At 50.2% G+C, this 19,386-nt stretch overlaps 1 long non-coding RNA gene across 1 annotated transcript; it reads right to left on the bottom strand.

The window, feature by feature from the left end:
* Window positions 1–6,646: 6,646 nt before the first annotated feature.
* On the bottom strand, window positions 6,647–19,159 carry LOC140895995 (uncharacterized). The gene is made up of 4 exons (XR_012154415.1): window positions 18,992–19,159; window positions 8,866–9,096; window positions 8,530–8,552; window positions 6,647–7,835 (listed from the first exon to the last, which is right to left on the bottom strand). It is a non-coding gene; the product is annotated as an uncharacterized lncRNA (long non-coding RNA).
* Between the last annotated feature and the right edge of the window lie 227 nt (window positions 19,160–19,386).

The following is a 19,386-nucleotide window of genomic DNA, read 5'->3' as shown; positions in this document are numbered from 1 at the left end:
TGGACAAGGCTGGGAAAACAGAGCAAAGTGCTGGCGCCTGAACCCCCTAAGCAGAGACTGCAGTGAAATAAAAAAGGGAGATGCTGGGATTCCTGTCCTTATTCCCTGCCCAGAGCCCTGCTTCCCACCTCCACCTGTTCCTATTAGTTGGATGGTAAATGGGAAGACCCCGCACTCCTCCTGCTGGGAGGGACAAGGAGCTCTCCCCTTCTCTCTGTTCCCTGCAGCCTCCTGGCCACTCTGAGCAGGGTGGGGTGGGATTCTGCTCCTCTGGTCTCCCAGACCTTTCCTAGTGTTGTGTTTCTTCCCCCATGAATAGTGGGATTGTGGCAGGGGCAGCAGGCACTGAGTGGGGGGCACCTGTTGTTTCAGATGCCGGTGACCTTTGAGGAGGTGGCTGTGTATTTCACCATGGGGCGGGGGGCTCTGCTGGACCCCTCTCAGAGAGCCCTCTACAGGGATGTCATGCAGGAGAAATATGAGACTGTCCCCTCAGCTATGTGAAGCCATGGGGCCTGCATTTCTGCAGCTGGTCAGGTTCTTCCCTGGTCAGTTAGATGTCAAGGAAATGGTTCACACAGTCCACCCTGCCAGCGTGAGAGAGGCATTCACCTCCAAATGCCCTCCAATGCAATAGGAGAGTCATGAACGTAATGGACATGCTAATTCATCCCCATCCCTCCAGTTATCACGGGGGCAGGAGCAGTGTATTATCCTCTCTACATTAATTCTCACTCAAACGCAGGATCTCTGTGCACATCCATTCATGGGACTAGCTCCATGTGTGGGGAGGGCTCTGGGGCTTCAGACATAAGCAGGGGTTGAACACCAGAGCTGTGTGTGCCTCAGCAAATCCCCCAGAGCCCACAGACCCTGAAAATTCCTAGTGAGGGTATGATAACTCCCCCTCCTCCAGACATCAGCCTCTCCCAAGGGGGCTCAGTGACCATGTTCCCATCTGTTCACATCCCACAACCCCCCAGGAAATCATAGGGTCAGTTTTAACTCAATTTGTGACAAATACTGCCTGAATCCTCAGTGCACTCTGCTCATGTTTGATTTCACTCTCTGAGCAGGAGTCCCCATTCCCAACCTGCCCTGATTGACCAGCTGGAAGCAGGGGAAGAGCCGTGAGTCCCAGATCTCCAGGCCTCTGAGGAAAGCAACATCCCAAGAGGTACCTGCACAGGTGAGGAATCAGTGTCAGTGACACTGATTCCATCTGGCAAATGAAGGAAAAATCTGAAAATCCCCAAAATGTGGTGTGAGCCCGCCTCAGTTCTGTGTCATTTCACCCAGGTCAGGCTGTGGTCAGCAGGTATCGTATCATCATGGCAGATATCACTCGTGGCTTCCCACCCAGCCTGTTCACTGTCTGGAGTTTTCTCCCTGACTTCACTTCCCTGGGAGTGTTTGGATGGGGTGTGGAGACAGAATCCAATTTCTCAGTCTTCCCCACAGTTACTGTGTTGTGTTTTCCCTCTTTGCTACTCCCCTTTGTGCCCTTTCTATCAGCCCAGGAACTGACTGCTGCCTGGATTCTCTCTCTCTCCCGCAGCAGGTGACATGAGAATGAGGACAGGAATCCACAGCAGAAAGGTCCTGACCAAGTGGAACTGCAGGGGATGGTGAAAAGCTGGAAAGTATTTTTTCCCAGTGCTTGGAACAGAGAAAAGCCTGGCGTAATCAGCACAGGTCAGAGAGAAAGCTGGGAAACAGCCCATGGAAGAAAGTGTATGAATCCACTGAATGTGGGACAGGAGGACACTGAATGTGTCCCCAGGAAACCACAGCCCAGCAGACAATTCACAAAGAAAAGAAACCCTATAAATGCTTGGACTGTGGGAAAAGCTTTGTTCAGCAGTCTGGCTTTATAAAGCATGGGAGAATCCACACAGGAGAGAGGCCATATAAGTGCTTTTATTGTGGGAAAAGTTTCAGTGCACCATCAGCCCGTTACATTAGAAAACACATATGGGGTAGAAACCCTTTAAATGCTTGGACTGTGGGAACAGTTTCAGTCAGTGCTCAAGCGTTATTAAGCATGGGAGAACCCACACAGGGAAGAGCCCCTCAGATGTTCCTAGCATGGGAAATGCTGCAGTTGGAGCTAACACCACATTGGCCATCAGAGAGTCCTCCACATAGGAGAGAAATTCTCTCAGTGCCCTGACTAGGGCTGGCCATAGTAAAAAAACCCCTCCATTTCCTGGGGAGAGGCAGGGAGAGCAAAAGCCAGGTCTTGGCTCTGCCTGGTGCCCACGCTGCTGGGGGAATGTGCTGCTGGGGGGACAGTGTCAGGGGAATTTGCTGAAACAGACTAACACAGCTAACCCTTGCATAATGACAGGTTTCAGAGTAACAGCCGTGTTAGTCTGTATTCGCAAAAAGAAAAGGAATACTTGTGGCACTTAGAGACTAACCAATTTATTTGAGCATGAGCTTTTGTGAGCTACGGCTCACTTCATCGGATGCATACCATGGAAACTGCAGAAGACATTATATACACACAGAGACCATGAAACAATACCTCCTCCCACCCCACTGTCCTGCTGGTAATAGCTTATCTAAAGTGATCATCAAGTTGGGCCATTTCCAGCACAAATCCAGGTTTTCTCACCCTTCCCCCCCCACACACACACACAAACTCACTCTCCTGCTGGTAATAGCCCATCCAAAGTGACCACTCTCTTCACAATGTGCCTCTGGTGCTGCGCTCGCAGGCTCAGCCCGTGCCAGGGCCCATGCGGCACCAGGAGGCTCTCAAGCTGCTTTGTGAAGAGGATCAAACCCCCATCAGTGTGGTGTGTGACAGATCCCGGGCGCACCGAGCTCGCACTGTGGTTGCCATAGAGGAAGCTGCCCAGGAGTACAAGGTAGGGAATTGCTGTCCAATCTAATGGGTAATAACTTTGGATTTTAATTACAGGTTAATGTTGGCAGAAATTGCCTGACACACGTGTAATTTGTCACTCAGCTGTGTGTAGCCTTCGTTGTTATATCAGAAGCTGTACAAATTAATGATACTCCAGCCTGGTCAGAAAGGCAACAGAAGCAGATTTTAAATTCGGCTGATGTGGGAAAGTTTTCTCTGAGCAGCTGAATCCTTTTCGAAGCCAGCTCCCACCAGTGAAATATGGGAACTCTCTCAGACCAGAAGCTGTGAAATGAGGAGTGAGGTTTGATTCACAAGAGCTGCAGGCCAATCTATGTGAGAATGCTGCCCTCAGGCTGGAGAAGGGGTGGGGTGGGTGTTACAAACTGTGGCTGTTATTATTGATTCATCACAGATTTTATTATTGTGATTTGCTTCCCAGCAGCCTCTACGATCTACCCCAGATGAGATCTAACCTCGACTGTGGGGGGCCCGGCACAAAACCCAGTGACGGACAATCCCTGGCCAGAGCCATTTACAGTCTGACAGGACAAAACAGACAAAGGGTGGAAGGGGAAACAGAGGCACAGTGAGGGGAAGTATCAGAGGGGTAGCCGTGTTAGTCTGGATCTGTAAAAGCAGCAAAGAGTCCTGTGGCACCTTATAGACTAACAGACGTATTGGAGCATAAGCTTTCGTGGGTGAATACCCACTTTGTCGGATACATGAGGGGAAGTGACTTGTCCAAGGTCCCTCAGCATGTCAGTGGCAGAGCTGGGTATAAAACCCTGGTTTTCCGAGGTTCAGGCTAGTGCCCTAACCACTAGGCTATCTAGTAGGACCTACAGTCATCTCAAATCTTGTGTTCTGGGTGGAAAACCAACCCCTACAAACACACGGTCAACCCTCAAAATCAAACCACCAAATCATTTCTGTTTGTCAGGAAAAGATCCAGGCCCGTTTGAAGTCTCTGAGGGAAGAGAGAGAAAAGCTCCTGCAATTGAAAGTAAATGGAGAGAAAAGAAGCCAGGAGTATCTAGTAGGTGCCCATTGTTTTTCACCTGCTGGGACATGGAGAGGGGAGGTTTGTTGGTAGATTTCTGTGTGGTGTGGGGAATGTGGGCTTGTGTATGTTTCTCTATGATCATGGGATACTCTCTGTGTGTGTACACACATGTGCATCACATATGTTCTCTCCTTGGAGGAGGACAACAGCATCTTCTGCAGCATCTAAAATGCATTTTAATTAACAAGTTAATTACTGTCCCCTGTGGCTTTCACAAAACTTCTTCCAAACTGCACTGACTATATCCCAGCAGTGCTGTGTGCCGGCGTCTGCCGTCATTTCTTGTATTTTTCTAATCATTTAATCATTTCTTTATTTTTTCTCCCCGATAATTCTATCAGTGTAGAGCTGAGTTCTGTTACCTGTTGCTCTGGATCTGGCATCTCAGGGTACGCCCACACAGCCAGCAGCAGTGAGCCTCCAGGTCCTGCTCAGCAGAGCTGGACTCATGAGACTCGCAGTAAAGCACTAAAAATAACTCTGTAGACAGCACTTTTAAACTGCAGCTCGGGTGGGAGCTCAGGCTCTGAAGTCCACCCCCTTCCCCCCCTAGGCTTCAGAGCCCAAGCTCCAGCCCCAGGCCCAATGTCTACACAGCTGTTGTTAGTGCGGTAGCGCGAGCCCCAAGAGCCTGAGTCTGTTGCCCTGGTCTCTGAGGCTCACTGCTGTGGGCTGTGTAGACGGACCCTCAGAGGCCACTGGGAACACAGTGTCGGAGCCATGTCTGACATGGAGACATCCCTTTAAGGGATATTGGGGCCAAATGGGAAGCTGTAGGAAAATCCTCTCCCTTGGAATCCCAAGGGATACTCATGTGTCAGGATGTGAAGAATCGCAGATTTCAAACCCCAAACCACAGGTCCCAGACTGTCACTGCATCCTATCAGCTCTCCGGAGCCAGCAGGGGAGGGGCTAGTGGAACTCTGGCCCACCAGAGGATCCACCTGCGAAGCTCCTGATTGGAGCAGGCATTCAAATACATGACTTACGCCAGCAGGCATCACAGGAACTTGCCCACGCTACTGAGTGCACTCCAGATCGGCTGCTAGCCTGGACCCAGACAGTGGCTTGACCCTGGCATAGTTCCTGGCTCAGTTTGACCTGCAGTACCTCCGGCCCTGGACTTTCCTGCTTTCCAGTTACTTACTGTAAATAAAGCATTACAAACCATTCTTCCTGTTCATTCCACTTTCATGTCCCAGCTGCAGTTGTTGGGATTTGCTTCCTGACCTGGTTGTATCTCCCCAGCACCCACAAGGAATACTGGGAGAGTTTGGGTTTTACTGTGGTATGTTATTGTCCAGCCCGTGCTCTGTCTCTTGCCCAGGAATTGCTTAGCTGTGCTCTGCGGAGAGGTGCAATCCAGGGAGGGACTTAAGCACGGCAATGCTGAGCATCACAGGGTCTAGTTTTTAGGCAGTTAGAAAATCACAGGAACAACACTGTGATCCACAAAGCAGAGTTAGGGGCCTAAACTCCCTGTACAATGCATGGGCATTGAAGGTACCTCGCAATGTGATTCACAAAAGCCAATTCAGTAGGCAGAGAGCCATCTAAGCCAGTCAAGGGAGAGGCTGACAAAGGGAGAAGGGTGTCCTAAGCCTTTCCCACCTCTCACACATAGATGGCTAAATCTGGGCTGCAAAGGGGCATGAATCTCTACTTAGCAATTCAGTACTAACACTCAGGTGACCCAAACTGGTATCCAGCCATGCATTTGTCAATGAGGCCTAGGGGTCTGGGCCTCAGCACACCCCATTTCCGCCCCGCCCCCCGTGCTTCCCCTGCTGCCGAACAGCTGTTTGCAGTGCTCTGGGAGGAAGAGGGAGGAGCGGGGCCGCAGCGCACTCGGGGGAGGAGGCAGAGAAGAGGTGGGGGTGGGGCCTTGGGGAAGGGGGTGGAATTGGGCTGGGGCGGAGCAAAGGCAAGGCCTCTGCACTCCCCCTACACATACCCCCTCCAGCCCCCTGCCGTGAGCCGCTCAGGCAGGGAGCACCCCCACGACCCCAGTCCACACCCCCAGCCCCCTGCCCTGACTCCTGCACCTCCCACCCTGAGCACCAAACGGGAGTTCCTGCACCACCCCCACCCCCACACATTCCCACCTGCACCCCTTGCACCAAATGGGAGCTGCCCCAGGTAAGCGCTCCACACCCCAACCTCCTGTCCCAACCCTGAGCCCCCTCCTACATCCTAATTCCTGGCCAGACCCTGCACCCCAAACCCCAGCCTGCTCCTGCACCCTAACTCCCTCCCAAACTCTGCACCCCCTGCCCTCCCTGACTTCTGCAAGCCCCCACACCCCCAGCCATGACTCCTGTACCCCCTCACACACACCCAGCCCTGACTCCCGCACCCCCTCACACCCCCCCAGCCCCCTGTCCTTCCTGAATCCTGCACCCGCCCACATCCCCACTTGCACCCCTCACATCAAATGGAAGCTGTCCCAGGTAAGCACTCCACACCCCAGCCTCCTGCCCCAACCCCCAGCCTGCTCCTGCACCCTAACTCCCTCCCAGACCCTGCACCCCAATGTTTTTTTACATTTCTTTTAAACACTCTTATCCAAAGCGCTTTACAATAGTTAACTAACGGTACAAACAATATTTGGAAAGATCATTACGTGGTCCACCGAGACCCCCAGCAATTTTCAAGTGGTCTATGGAAAAATAAGTTTGACGACAAGAACAATCAAGGTCCCTCACTTTATTTTCAGTTACTGGCTATTACTGATAGGAGAAGGAGGAAGGAAAGAAAGAAAGAAAGAATGAAAAACGGGGGCTGGGGGGGAGATAAGAGAGCGAATGTCCAGCTCTGAGACTGGCAGCTGCCCCGGGAGCAGAGCTGGGGTGGGGAGGGGCTGCTGGTGCAGTCACTTTCCTGTGCGGCCCCAGCTCTTTCCCCCGGGGCTCTCCCCTCACCTGCTGGTTCCGGCTCCGGGCATTCAAAAACCATGTTGGAAAGTCGAAACAGGGTGTCAGTTTTATAAATGGCGTAAGTGCCGTTTGTCATAACTCGAACGTCGTAAATTCAAGGCCTGCCTGTATAACAGAATAGGAAAGGACACGAGATGTTTTCCATTCTGGAGAAGAGACTCTGTCAGCAGAAGTGTCTCATGAAAAGAGCATCCCAGCTTTTGAAACTGGAGCCAGATCCTGCAAAGACTTTAGTGTGACTATGACTTTACACACTTTGTGCCACTAAAGGGATGTTAAGAGTTTGCAGGGTCAGGGCTCTTAACTGTAAACCCCTTGGGTCTATTCACTCAGCATCTCTACAGAGCTCAGCACAATGAGGCCCTCATCCTCCTTACACTGAAATACAAATAATAAAATCATTTTATAAGTGTGGAAATTCGAGCTGGGAGAGGGTCGGCTCAATGGGCCAGATTCACTCTGAACTGGCAAAGGGACAGAGGGGGCAGTTTGTGACTCCCCTATTCAGTAGCTGCAGAGGCCTGTGCAGACCTTGGCACAGGCTGGGGAAGTCCTGAGATCCAGCCAGACTAGCACCCATTTCTCTGACCCCTAGGGGCTTTGCAAGTTCTGTAACTGGGAGAGAAAATCAGGGACCCAAAATTAGGCCATTTTGCTAAATTTGGGCCTTGATGTCGTGGCCTCTGGTAAGTCATGAATTAATGTGAGACATCCCGACACCTGGGCCCCTGTTACACCTGCTCAATATCCCTACTTTCCACCTTTCATTCAATAGAGATGTCACATAACGATGAACCAACTGGACAGAGCCCACCTCTTCCCACAGTCTCAGAGGCTCATCCCAATTTCCCCTTGTAGAGCCCTTCTCAGTACCCTTGAACTTCCTCAGATTCTCCATTAGAGGAACAGTTTGCTGGGAGAAATCTCCATTGGCTGCTGGAACTTCCCCTTCTCACACCTGAAGAGAAAATTTCACATTCTTATTTTTCATTTAGTGACACAGCATAATCTGTTGTTTGTGAAAGTTGCTGCTCTAATGGGCCTGGAGTTAGAATCCCTCTGCTTCTTCCAGCCTCAGAGCAGGTGGAAAGTCCCATTGATATTCTACAACTATGGCCTGGAGAGACCAGCTCCAGGGATAAAAGGGGAAATGAGTCACCATGGCCAATTCACTCCTTGGCCTCTATGCTCTGAGGGATATAAAGTTCTCATGTGGAATGCTGTAGAAATCTATCCACTAGGAACTATGCTGATACATCAACTCCCCCCTCCCCAGCTCATTCCACACAGGTCTCCAAACAACCCTCAGGTGGGAAAGACTCTTGATCACTGTTGCCCCAGGCTGAATGGTAACCAGTGCCCCAGCAGTGACAGGCCCATATTCCATCCCCACAATCCTGAAGCAGTCAGTCCCCCAGGGATGTGACATCTCTAGAATATCATTTAGGTTAATCTTTCCCGTTCAATAGGTAATTCCAGAGTCTTCTGTACCAGGGCGAGAACCTTAGGATAAAGTTGATCAGAGAGATTTATATCCAAAATGTGACCCTGCCCCACACATTTCGCTGAAGAGCCCTGGGGAGATGTGGTGCTAACATCATCTCCAAGCCAGCATTGTGATGTGTGAGGGGGAGTGAGAGAGAGACACGTACCTGCTCAAGGTGCTTCTGAGATCCTAGAGGAGAGAGAGAAAATAATCTCAGTCCTATCTGACACACACACGAGATCCTAGGGAAGGGATTTTGCAAATATGGGGAAAAGAGCCCCTGACCTGGCTCCAGGCCCATGGATTCCCTGAGCTAATGGGGCTTTCCCTGCTCTAATATCAATGTGTCTGTAACTCTTCAAAGAACAATAGTCATTCACATCTCAGGAATGCACACACCAAGTTACACTGAGTTCTCTGACTGCTGGACTCCAGGTATTTATGATTCAGGAGCCCTCCCTTTGCTGTGTGAGGATCTGGGATGTTTCTAACTCAGTCTCACCTGCAGGAATTCGCTCGCTGGCTCCTGACCATTCCCCTCCATCTCACTGATCAGGTTGCTGAGACAGGAAATCTCCTCAGAGAGTTTACTGGCATTGTCATTCTGTATCTTCAGAATCTCCTTTTCCAGCTTCTCCAGCCGGGCCAGCAGGAGTCGCTCTTGTTCCTCCAGGAACTGCAGCAGTTGCTGAAATTCAGACAAAATCTTCTGCCTCTCGGCCTGTGTCTGGATCTATAAGACATAAGGAAAGGGCTGGTCAGGAACATGGATGGCGCCAGAGAGCCTTTAATAGAGTCTTACAAGAGAGAATTCCTTTACAATCTCTAAGACATCTGTGTAGGGACCAGGGCACAAGCAGTCAGGTCTAGTGGTCAAAACTGGAATTGGAAGCCAGGAACTAAAACCTGGAGTCAGAGTCAGGATCTCACCAAGGGTTGGGGTCAGGGTCGAGATCAGGAGTCATGCCAAAGGCTGAGCCAGAATCAGTGTCAGGAGTCACACGAGGGTAAGGAGTCAGACAGCCATGCGACGGGTCAGGCCGGAGTCAGACAGCAGTACTGCAGGTCAAACTGAGCCAGGAACAAGCCACTGTCTGGGTCCAGGCTAGCAGCCGATCTGGAGTGCACTCAGTAGCGTGGGCAAGTTCCTGTGATGCCTGCTGGCGTAAGTCATGTATTCGAATGCGTGCTCCAATCAGGAGCTTCGCAGGTGGATCCTCTGGTGGGCCAGAGTTCCACTAGCCCCTCCCCTGCTGGCTCCGGAGAGCCGATAGGATGCAGTGACAGTCTGGGACCTGTGGTTTGGGGTTTGAAATCTGCAATGGGGCAGGTTCACAGCAGGATCCTGTGTCAGGGTGTGGAGCCTGGGCCCTGGGTGGCCTCAGTCCAGCCCTGTGTGCAACGCATATTGTAATAACAAAAAGAAAAGGAGTACTTGTGGCACCTTAGAGACTAACCAATTTATTTGAGCATAAGCGTTGCATCCGATGAAGTGAGCTGTAGCTCACGAAAGCTTATGCTCAAATAAATTGGTTAGTCTCTAAGGTGCCACAAGTACTCCTTTTCTTTTTGCGAAAACAGACTAACACGGCTGTTACTCTGAAACCTGTAATAACAAAACCAGGAGAATGCCCCGGGTAGAGGTAGCAGGGTCAGCGCTGCAGGGCCTCAGGCATCGTCTGGCTGAGATGCTGATCCTGGGGGAGACTCGTCCCCACAAGGCTGCTGCTTTCAGAGCCCTGCAGAATGCAGCAGTTTAGCTGAAATGTTAAGGCACTGAGTCCAGCCCTGGCCCTGCAGCCCCTAGCGCTCCCCTGGTGGGGGAGGCATCAGGATAGGGCAGATCTGTGTGTTTATGGAGCTACACCAAGAAGCCACTGAGGGGCCCAAACTCTGGCCCCTTCTCTATGCCCCATCCCCCACTTCTGCACCTCATGGATGCCCATCACTGTAGGGTGTCACTCATCCCAGGGCCAGAGTTCCCTGAGCCTGCTCAGATCTGGTGCCCCCTGCACTGGGTGAAAGTTAGCAATGTCCAAAACAGAGAGTCCTGAGGCTGAGTGGAGAGAGATTTACACTGATGGGGAGTCGCAGGGCAGTTACCCAGCTCCTAGGAAAACGGTAAAAGGCAGCTGAAGTAGGCTGATTGGAAAGGCAGCCACAGCTGTGGCCACACCGGATCAGGCCACAGCTGGCCCCGATATAAGGGCTAAGTGAGGAGCTGGGTCAGGCTCACTCTAGCCCTGGAGTGAGAAGGGCCTAGCTGCCTGGGAGTACAGGGCAAAGGCACCAACTTCTAATGGCGCTGGTGGGTGCTGGACCCCCACTCTGCCCCTGGCCCTACCCTGACTCCACCCCTGCCCTGCCCCCTTTCCAACCCCTTCCCCAAAGTCCCCACCCCAACTCCTCCCCCTCCCTGCCCCATTCGACTCCTTCCCCAAATCCCCGCCCTGGCCCCGCCTCCTCCCCACTTCGTCCCGGAGCTTGCTACAGCTATTTGGTGGCGGCAAGCACTGGGAAGTAGGTGGAGGAGCACAGACATGGCACTCAGGGGGAGGGATAGCTCAGTGGTTTGAGCATTGGCCTGCTAAACCCAGGGTTGTGAGTTCAATCCTTGAGGGGGCCATTTAGGGATCTGGGGCAAAAAACAGGGGGGTTGGACTAGATGACCTCCTGAGGTTCCTTCCAACCCTATGATCCTATGGAGGGAAGCTTGGCTGCCAGTAGGTGCAGAGCACCCATTAATTTTTCTCCAGCCCCGGAGCACCCATGGAGTTGGCGGCTATGATACAGGGTACATCGAGCAGAACTGTGCTGTGCTGGGGAAGGGCAGGCGAGTCCCGGCTAAAGGCCAGGGGAGGTATTGGGGCTGCAGGGAAAGGCAGCAGGTCCAACCCCCTTGCCAATGATGAGTGGCCATTACAGACTGCAGTTTGCTCCAGTGAGAGGGGGCTAGATGAAGACTGGCAGTAGCCACTGAGGCAAGGTGGGTTTAGGGGATTGGGGTTCCCCTGGGAAGGGATACCCTGAGTGAGGGGGCACAGCTCCACTCCTGGGGTGATGCTGTGGGTAAAAGGGCTGATGTCATCCGTGGATGTATAGACAGGGGAGAAGTGAGCAGGAGCAAGGTGGTGATTTCACCTCTGAATATGGTGTTGGTGAGACCAGTACTGGAATACTGCATGTGGCTCTGGTGTCCACATTTTAAAAAGGATGTTGAAAAACTTGGAGACGATGCAGAAAAGAGCCATAGAAATGATTCAAGGGCTTGAGGAAAAAGCTGATCGTGAAAGACTTAATGAGCTTAACATGGTAAATTTACCAAAAAGAAAATCGAGAGGTGACTTGATCATGGTTGTGATGCGTTTGGTCACAGAAACCCCTTGAGACTGTAACTTAATGCGCTGGAACACCACTGAGAATAACCCCCCTGCCAGAATGGGCACCCCTCAGCTCCGTCTTGCAGAGCTAGACACTCCAGTTTAGCTCCAACACAGACACAGAGACACACTCAGCCCTGGGGCTTCTCAGTTAATAGGGACTTGTCCAGTGCTTAGCACACAGCCTTTCTGGGAGTCTGAACCCCAGATAAATCCATCTTGCTCTGCATAAAGCTTATGCAGGGTAAGTTTATAAATGTCCACCCTCTTTAACACTGAAAGAGAAATATGCACAGCTTCTTCCCACCCCCCCGGTAACAATTCCTTACACTTGGGTTTATTAATAAATAAAAGTAATTTTATTAAGAATAAAAGGTAGGATTTAAGTAAATATAAGAAGATTACAGACCGAACAAAGTGAGTTACTAAGTAAAATAAAACTAACACGGAAGGCTCAGCTTAATATACTAAGAAAGTGGTTACAAATAATAGCTTCTCACCCTAGATGTTATTTCAGGAAAAGTCCTTCTCAGGCCAAAGATGTATTTTGTGGCCTGGGTCCAGCCAATCTCTCCCACCCCTGTGGTTACAGTCCATTTGTTTCCAGGTGCTTTCAGGTATCTCTTTGGGGTGGGGAGGCCATCTCTTAAGCCAGCTGAAGACAATCATTGTTTACTTCCTCCGCCTTATGTAGGATTTCCCCAAGGCGGGAAACCTTTGTTTGGTTTGACCCCCTAGCCATTCCCATCTGGAAAAATACCAGATTTAAGATGGATTCCAGTATCAGGTGACATGGTCACATGTCTCTGTAAGACCCTAGCCACCAATCTTCCTGGGCTGGCCCCCAAGCACACAGGAAGGCTTGTAGGTAAACGAGGCCATTCACAACTCATTGTTTCTGAAGCACCCTTAATGGCTGCCACTTAATATCCCTACATCAGTAATACAAGTTTATATGCAAAAAGAAAAGGAGTACTTGTGGCACCTTAGAGACTAACCAATTTATTTGACAGGTTTCAGAGTAACAGCCGTGTTAGTCTGTATTCGCAAAAAGAAAAGGAGTACTTGTGGCACCTTAGAGACTAACCAATTTATTTGAGCATGAGCTTTCGTGAGCTACAGCGCACTTCATCGGATGCATGCCGTGGAAACTGCAGCAGACTTTATATGCACAGAGAATATGAAAAAATACCTCCTCCCACCCCACTGTCCTGCTGGTAATAGGGAGGAGGTATTTTTTCATATTCTCTGTGTATATAAAGTCTGCTGCAGTTTCCATGGCATGCATCCGATGAAGTGAGCTGTAGCTCACGAAAGCTCATTCTCAAATAAATTGGTTAGTCTCTAAGGTGCCACAAGTACTCCTTTTCTTTTTGCGAATACAGACTAACATGGCTGTTACTCTGAAACAAGTTTATACCTTATTTTCCTAAATCCAGACATAGAAATAATACATGCAAACAAATAGGTAGGAGCTCTCTGCTGACATCTGCTGGTGAGCTGGGGAAATGACTAATTACACCTGCATCCAACCGTCTTCTCACTATCTCACTGAAAGGTGTCATGAGTGGTCTCTGCCGAAGCTAATGTCTAACTGATTGTCACAGTTATTAACATGTAACATATAGGGTATAGTGTCCAAAACTGTTGGAGGTGAAAGATCTCATCTGGGGGTGGGGGTGAGAGACCCAGGACTGACTCAAGCAACATTGAGAACAATGGACATCCGGAACCCAGCCCAAGCCCTGTGTTTACTGTCTGGACCAGAAGCAGGCTTGAGCATTTACTAAGACAAAAGAACCCCAAGAAAAGTCTCTGAATAGGGGCCCCTGGGGGAAGAGACAATAGACTGTAATTGTATAGGCAGTCTTCGGACTTATGACACAATTGGTTCCTAAATCACATCTTAAGTTGAAATGTCGTAACTTGGAATCAATTTTCCCATTGGAACAATGTTAAAAATGGGGGATTGATTTCTAAACCGAGGCCCGATATACTATTTTCACCCATATTTTTATACTCAATCAATTACAGATGAGTAATATAGCTCCATTAATGTATTCATATTGAAAAGAGCAATCATGTTGACATAAAAGAATCAGACACTAAGAATACATAAAAATATAGTACCTGTACAGTACTGTACACTGTACATTACCCCTACCCACAAATGATCTAAAAAGCATAGACAAATTTTAAAGCCTTAAAATTTTTTTAACATAACTTGTCTTCATCATTCCTGGGCATTGCTGATCTAAGAAACCTACTGAAGGGATGAAAAAGGAGATGGGACACGTTCTTCTGAGCTCACAGGTGGGTCTAATTGGATGGGGCTTTCAGGAGTTTTTCAGGTGATTTGGAAGAACATAAGGAAGTACCCAAGGAAGTTTGGGCAGATGTTCTCTTCTTTTCCTTGTAAATTTCTCTGTAGCAGCGGTACGTGTTGTATATGTCCCTATTCACAGGTGCACTGCGTTCAATGTTAGGGTCATGCTCCTCAAACAGGGACATGGCAGCTTCCAAATGTTGAAATGCCTCAGCCAACACTTTTATTGTCAAGACTTTACGAGGAGGAGTCTCTTGAACAGTGGGTTCATCTTCTTGTTCCTCTGCCACTTTTTGCTGTTCCCATTCAATGAGGTCCTCATTAGTTAATTCTTCAGAATGTGATGCCAGCAACTCCTCAACATCCTTTGGTGCAATGTCTAAGTGCAGGTCTTTGCCCATTTCAACAACATTTTTGGTCACCTTTTTAACAGTGCCAGTAAAGCCTTTGAAGTCAGACACAAAATCAGGACACAATTTTTTCCAAACACCATTCAAATCGGGTTGTTTGATTTCATTCCATGCCTCATCAATGTTCTTAACTGCATGGCAAATGTTGAAGCTCTTCCAGAATTCCTTCAGAGTTGGTCCACCTTGCTTCTCAGTTTCCCAGATGGCCTGAGCAAATGTGCTCCTGAGATAGTAGGCCTTGAAGGATGCAATTACCCCCTGTTCCATGGGTTGCAACAAGGAAGTGGTGTTTGGGGGCAGAAACACCACTTGGATGTCAGGATGCATGTCACCAAGGCTGGTTGGATGACCAGGAGCATTGTTGAGGATTAACAATGCTTTAAATGCAAGATTGTTTTTGCTGCAATAATCCCTGACACTTGGCACAAAATGATAATTAAACCAATCCTCAAAAATGTCTTTATTGACCTGTGCCTTAGGATCAGATTTCCATATCACTGGGAGGAATGCTTTGGAATATCTGTGGAAAGCCCTGGGGTTTCCTGAACGGTACACAAGCAAAGGTTTAAGTTTAAAGTCACCTGCAGCATTTGCACCGAACAAAAGAGTGATCCTATCTTTAGCAGCTTTGTACCCTGGCATGGATTTCTCCTCTTTGGCAATGTTGGTTCTTGATGGCATTTTTTTCCAAAAGAGCCTAGTTTCGTCAACATTAAAAACTTGTTGAGCACAGTACCCACCCTTTTCAATGATCTCAGCCAATGTCTTAGGAAAAACACGAGCTGCCTGCTCATCTGCACTGACAGCTTCATCTGAGAACTTCATGTTATGCAGATTGGCTCGGGCTTTAAACCGCATCAACCATTCCCCATTTGCATTAAAAGGCTCAGCGTCAGAACTCTCCCCCGGTTGTTTCTTTAGATCGTCATAAAGACTCCCAGCCTTTTCCCGAATTCTGCCTGAACTCACCGGAGCACAGCGTTCATATTGATCCTCCAGCCAAATGATTAACAATCTCTCAACCTGGGCAATAAGTCCAACATGCTGCTTAGTTATCACAGTTGATTGCATAGGAGCCGAGCCCTTAACACGTTTCTGAATCCATTCCTTCTTTTGCAGGATGGTTGTGATAGTTGATCGGGGGATCCCCAAAACTCTGCTGATTTCAGTTGGCGTCTCACCTCTTTCGGACCTCTCAATTATTTCAATTTTTGTATTCAAACTTCTTCTATGTTTCGTAGAAGAAGAAACACCACTTTCACCAGATTTTCGCTTTTCTGCCATTATTATGGGCAAAGAAACACTAAATTTTAAGAAAAAGTTCGGAAGTGCGAAGATCCACCACGTAAAAATGGTGTCGGAACAGCAATTGAGCACCTTGAGTTAGGGAGATGGGCGGCACAGAACGTCGCTGTGAACGTATGAACTTGTTTGCTGGCTTTGGGTTGCATCCTCTCAGGTGCCGGAAAGTCAAAAACGATGTCAGAAAGTCAAAACAGGGTGTCAGTTTTATAAACGGCGTAAGTGCCGTTTGTCATAACTCGAACGTCGTAAATTCAAGGCCTGCCTGTATAACAGAATAGGAAAGGACACAAGATGTTATCCATTCTGGAGGAGAGACTCTGTCAGCAGACGTGTCTCATGAAAAGAGCATCCCAGCTTTTGAAACTGGACAGGTACACCGTTGGATGAGAAATACTTTATTAGACAGGAAGTAACTTGTAAATGAGTACAGCCTAGGAGACTGCCTAGGAGACATGTTTTTCTTTAACCTGTAACTGTATGTTTCCAAATCCGTATACCACCTTTCATTAGAATCTCTGTCTCAAGCTCTGTTAAATAAACTTCAATTTATTTTTACTGTAGACACGTCTAAGTAACTTGTGCTAAGCAGAGAATTAAATACAGGTGAAACCAGCAAACTGGGGGGCACTGCTTCTCTTGAGGCAACGGACTGGCATACATTGCAGATGTCCAGAAGACCAAGGACTGGGAATTCAAGTGTAAAAAAGGGGGGCTGTAAATAGAAGGAAAGAGTGGGGCTCATGGCACTGAGGGAGGAGTATCTCTATAGCCAGTAGCCAGTGGCTGGGTGAGTGGGCAACAAAATGGCACATGAAATTCAGTGTTGATAAATGCAAAGTAATGCACATTGGTAAAAAAATAATCACAACTATCTATCCAAAATTATGGGCATCTAAATTAGCTGTTACCACTCAAGAAAGAGATCTTGGAATCATTGTGGATCGTTCTCTGAAACCATCTGCTCAATAGGCAGAAGCAGTCAAAAAAGCGAACAGAATGGAAGGAATGATTGGGAAAAGGATAGATAATAAGACAAAAAATATCATAATGCCACTACATAAATCCATGATACGTCCACATTTTGAATATTGTGTGCAGTTCTCATCCCATCTCAAAAAAAGATATATTAGAATTGGAAAAAGTACAGAGAAGGGCAACAAGAACGATGATGGGGATGAAACAGCTTCCAAACAAGAAGCGATTAAAAAGACTGGGACTGTTCATCTTAGGAAAGGGGCGACTAAGCGGAGCTACGATACAGAGCTACCAACTCATAACTGGGAGTTATGGGAACAGTGAACGAGGACGTGTTATTTACCCCCTCACATAACTCAAGAACCAGGGGGCATCCCATGAAGTTACTAGGCAGCAGGTTTGAAACAAACAACAGGAAGTATTTCTTCACACAAGGCACAGTCAGCCTGTGGCACTCGGCACGAGGGAATGCTCTCCCCTTGAACCCTGCTCTGGCGTGTAGGGTCCCCCTCTCAGGGCTGCTGCTGCTGCCCAAACAGCACAACAGTGATGGGACCCTGCTGTCCCTCCTCAATCCCCAGTAGCCCCTGGGCTGCCTCGGCTGTGGGGAGGGGGAATTCCTGAGCCCACGCTGCCCTGGCTGCAGCCGGCAGGAGCGGAAGCCCCCAGGAGATGCTGCAGGAGGAAGCCCGTGGGGCCGCGGTAGGAGCTTGGGGCCCCAGGAGGACAGGGCTGCAGGGCAGGGCAGAAGTCCCGATCCCGGGCTGCCTCGTCTGGGGTGGAAGACAGTCAGTCCCCAGCCTGGGCTGTCCCGTCGTTGGGGTGCGGGTGTGTGGAATTCCTGAGCCCCAGCTGGAACAGGGCAGGAAGGATGGAAGTCCCCAGCCTGTGCTGCCCCAACCCCTTGCTGGAGCTGGGAGAGGCCCGGAGCCCAGGTTGCCCCGGAGCCGGAGCCAGCAGGTGAGGGGAGAGCCCCGGGGGAAAGGGCTGGGGCCACGCAGGAAAGTGACTGCACCAGCAGCCTCTCCCTGCCCCAGCTCTGCTCCCAGGGGAGCTGCCAGTCTCAGAGCTCCTGTCCTCCCAGACCCCCCCAGGCTCTTCCCCTCCAGTGCCTGCAGGAGCCGAGCCAGCTCTGGGAGAGCGAATGCCCCAGGCCGGGCTAAGGACCAAGGCTCCCAGCCAGAGGGGAGTAGAGAGGGAGCAGGAGGGAGACAGGGGGAGAGACTGGAAGAGGCAGCAGGAGCAATAAGTGGGGTGGGGGGAGGGTCCCAGCCAGTGATGAGCTGCCAAAATCTTAACAACCGGTTCCCTATAAAAAGTTCTGATTTAAGGGATGTGCCCCAGTATGTATTTTTTGTACCAACAGGGTTACCATACGTCCGTATTTTCCCGGACGGCAATTTAAGAACCAAAAAGCCTGACCTGCCCGGGAAAATACGGGTGTGTTTTAACCCTGCCTAAAGTTCTTTTTTAAAAAGATGGGCCTGAACTAGAAATGAGCTCCGTTTCACATGTGTGGGTCCCTGCCACTCCCTGGGGGCGTGCTTGGGTGACCAGATGTCCCGATTTTATAGGGACAGTCCCGATTTTGGGTCTTTTTCTTATATAGGCTCCTATTACCCCCCACCCCCATCCCGATTTTTCACACTTGTTGTCTAGTCACCCTAGGGTGTGCACAAGTGTGGGTCCCAGCTGCTCCCTGCCACCCTCATTGAAGCAGGTGTGCAGGGTTACTGCCCTGGGAACTGTAGGGCACCAGTGGACGTGGGGCCAGCTGCAGACAGGGGCATGGGGCAGGGCTAGCTGGAGGCAGGGGGTGCGGAGCTGGCTGGAGACAGGAGGGTGCGGGGTTGGCTGGAGGCAGGGCAGGGGCTGACTGGAGGTACGGGCTGGCTGCAGGCAGGGCAGGGTGGTGCGGGGCTGGCTGGAGACAGGGGGTGTGGGGCTGGCTGGCTTCAGGCGGGGCTGCAGGGGGGGTGCGGCAGGGGTTGGCTGGAGACGGGGGGTGTGGAGCTGGCTAGCTTTGGGCAGGGGGGTGCGGCAGGGGTTGGCTGGAGACAGGGCAGGGGGTGCGCATCAGCCCTGCCCCATCAGCACAGAGACAAATCGCTCTTTATCTTGGGGAGAGTCAGAGACACAAGGGACCCTGAATCTGTCTCCCCGGAGCTGGGGCTCTGTCCCGACTCAGGGCCTGAATGGAGAGATGGTGGGGATGGAGTCATCAGGCCTTACCGTCCATCTCTGGGCTCGGTGTCTCCCCAGGCTCTGTCTATCCCTGGGAGCTGGCAGGTCTTCTGTGCTTCCCCCGGGCTCGGTGCCTCTCTGTGTGCCCTGGAGTGAGTATTATATCTGCACCCAAAGGCTCCACCCACCCTTGGGGCCTGTGGATAGAAAGATCCCCTGCCATGCATCACAAGAACCCGACCCAGTCAGGGTGTGTCCTCCCCCCACACATCCGCTGATGACTTGCCATGACTCAGACCATTTGGCAGCTCCCTTATGTTTACTTGGCCCCATTTTCTGGCTTGCCCCCATGTGACCCAGGAGTAACAGGTTTAGTTTCACTTTCCTGTTCCCAGAAATGTGCTGCTCTGACAGCAACCATCCATTTTCCTTCTGCCAACTCC

The sequence above is a fragment of the Lepidochelys kempii genome, chromosome 11, assembly GCF_965140265.1.
Source record: "Lepidochelys kempii isolate rLepKem1 chromosome 11, rLepKem1.hap2, whole genome shotgun sequence".
NCBI classification, from domain to species: domain Eukaryota; kingdom Metazoa; phylum Chordata; order Testudines; family Cheloniidae; genus Lepidochelys; species Lepidochelys kempii.
Note: the sequence above shows the minus strand (reverse complement) of the source record. Positions and strands in the feature narration are given on the sequence as shown.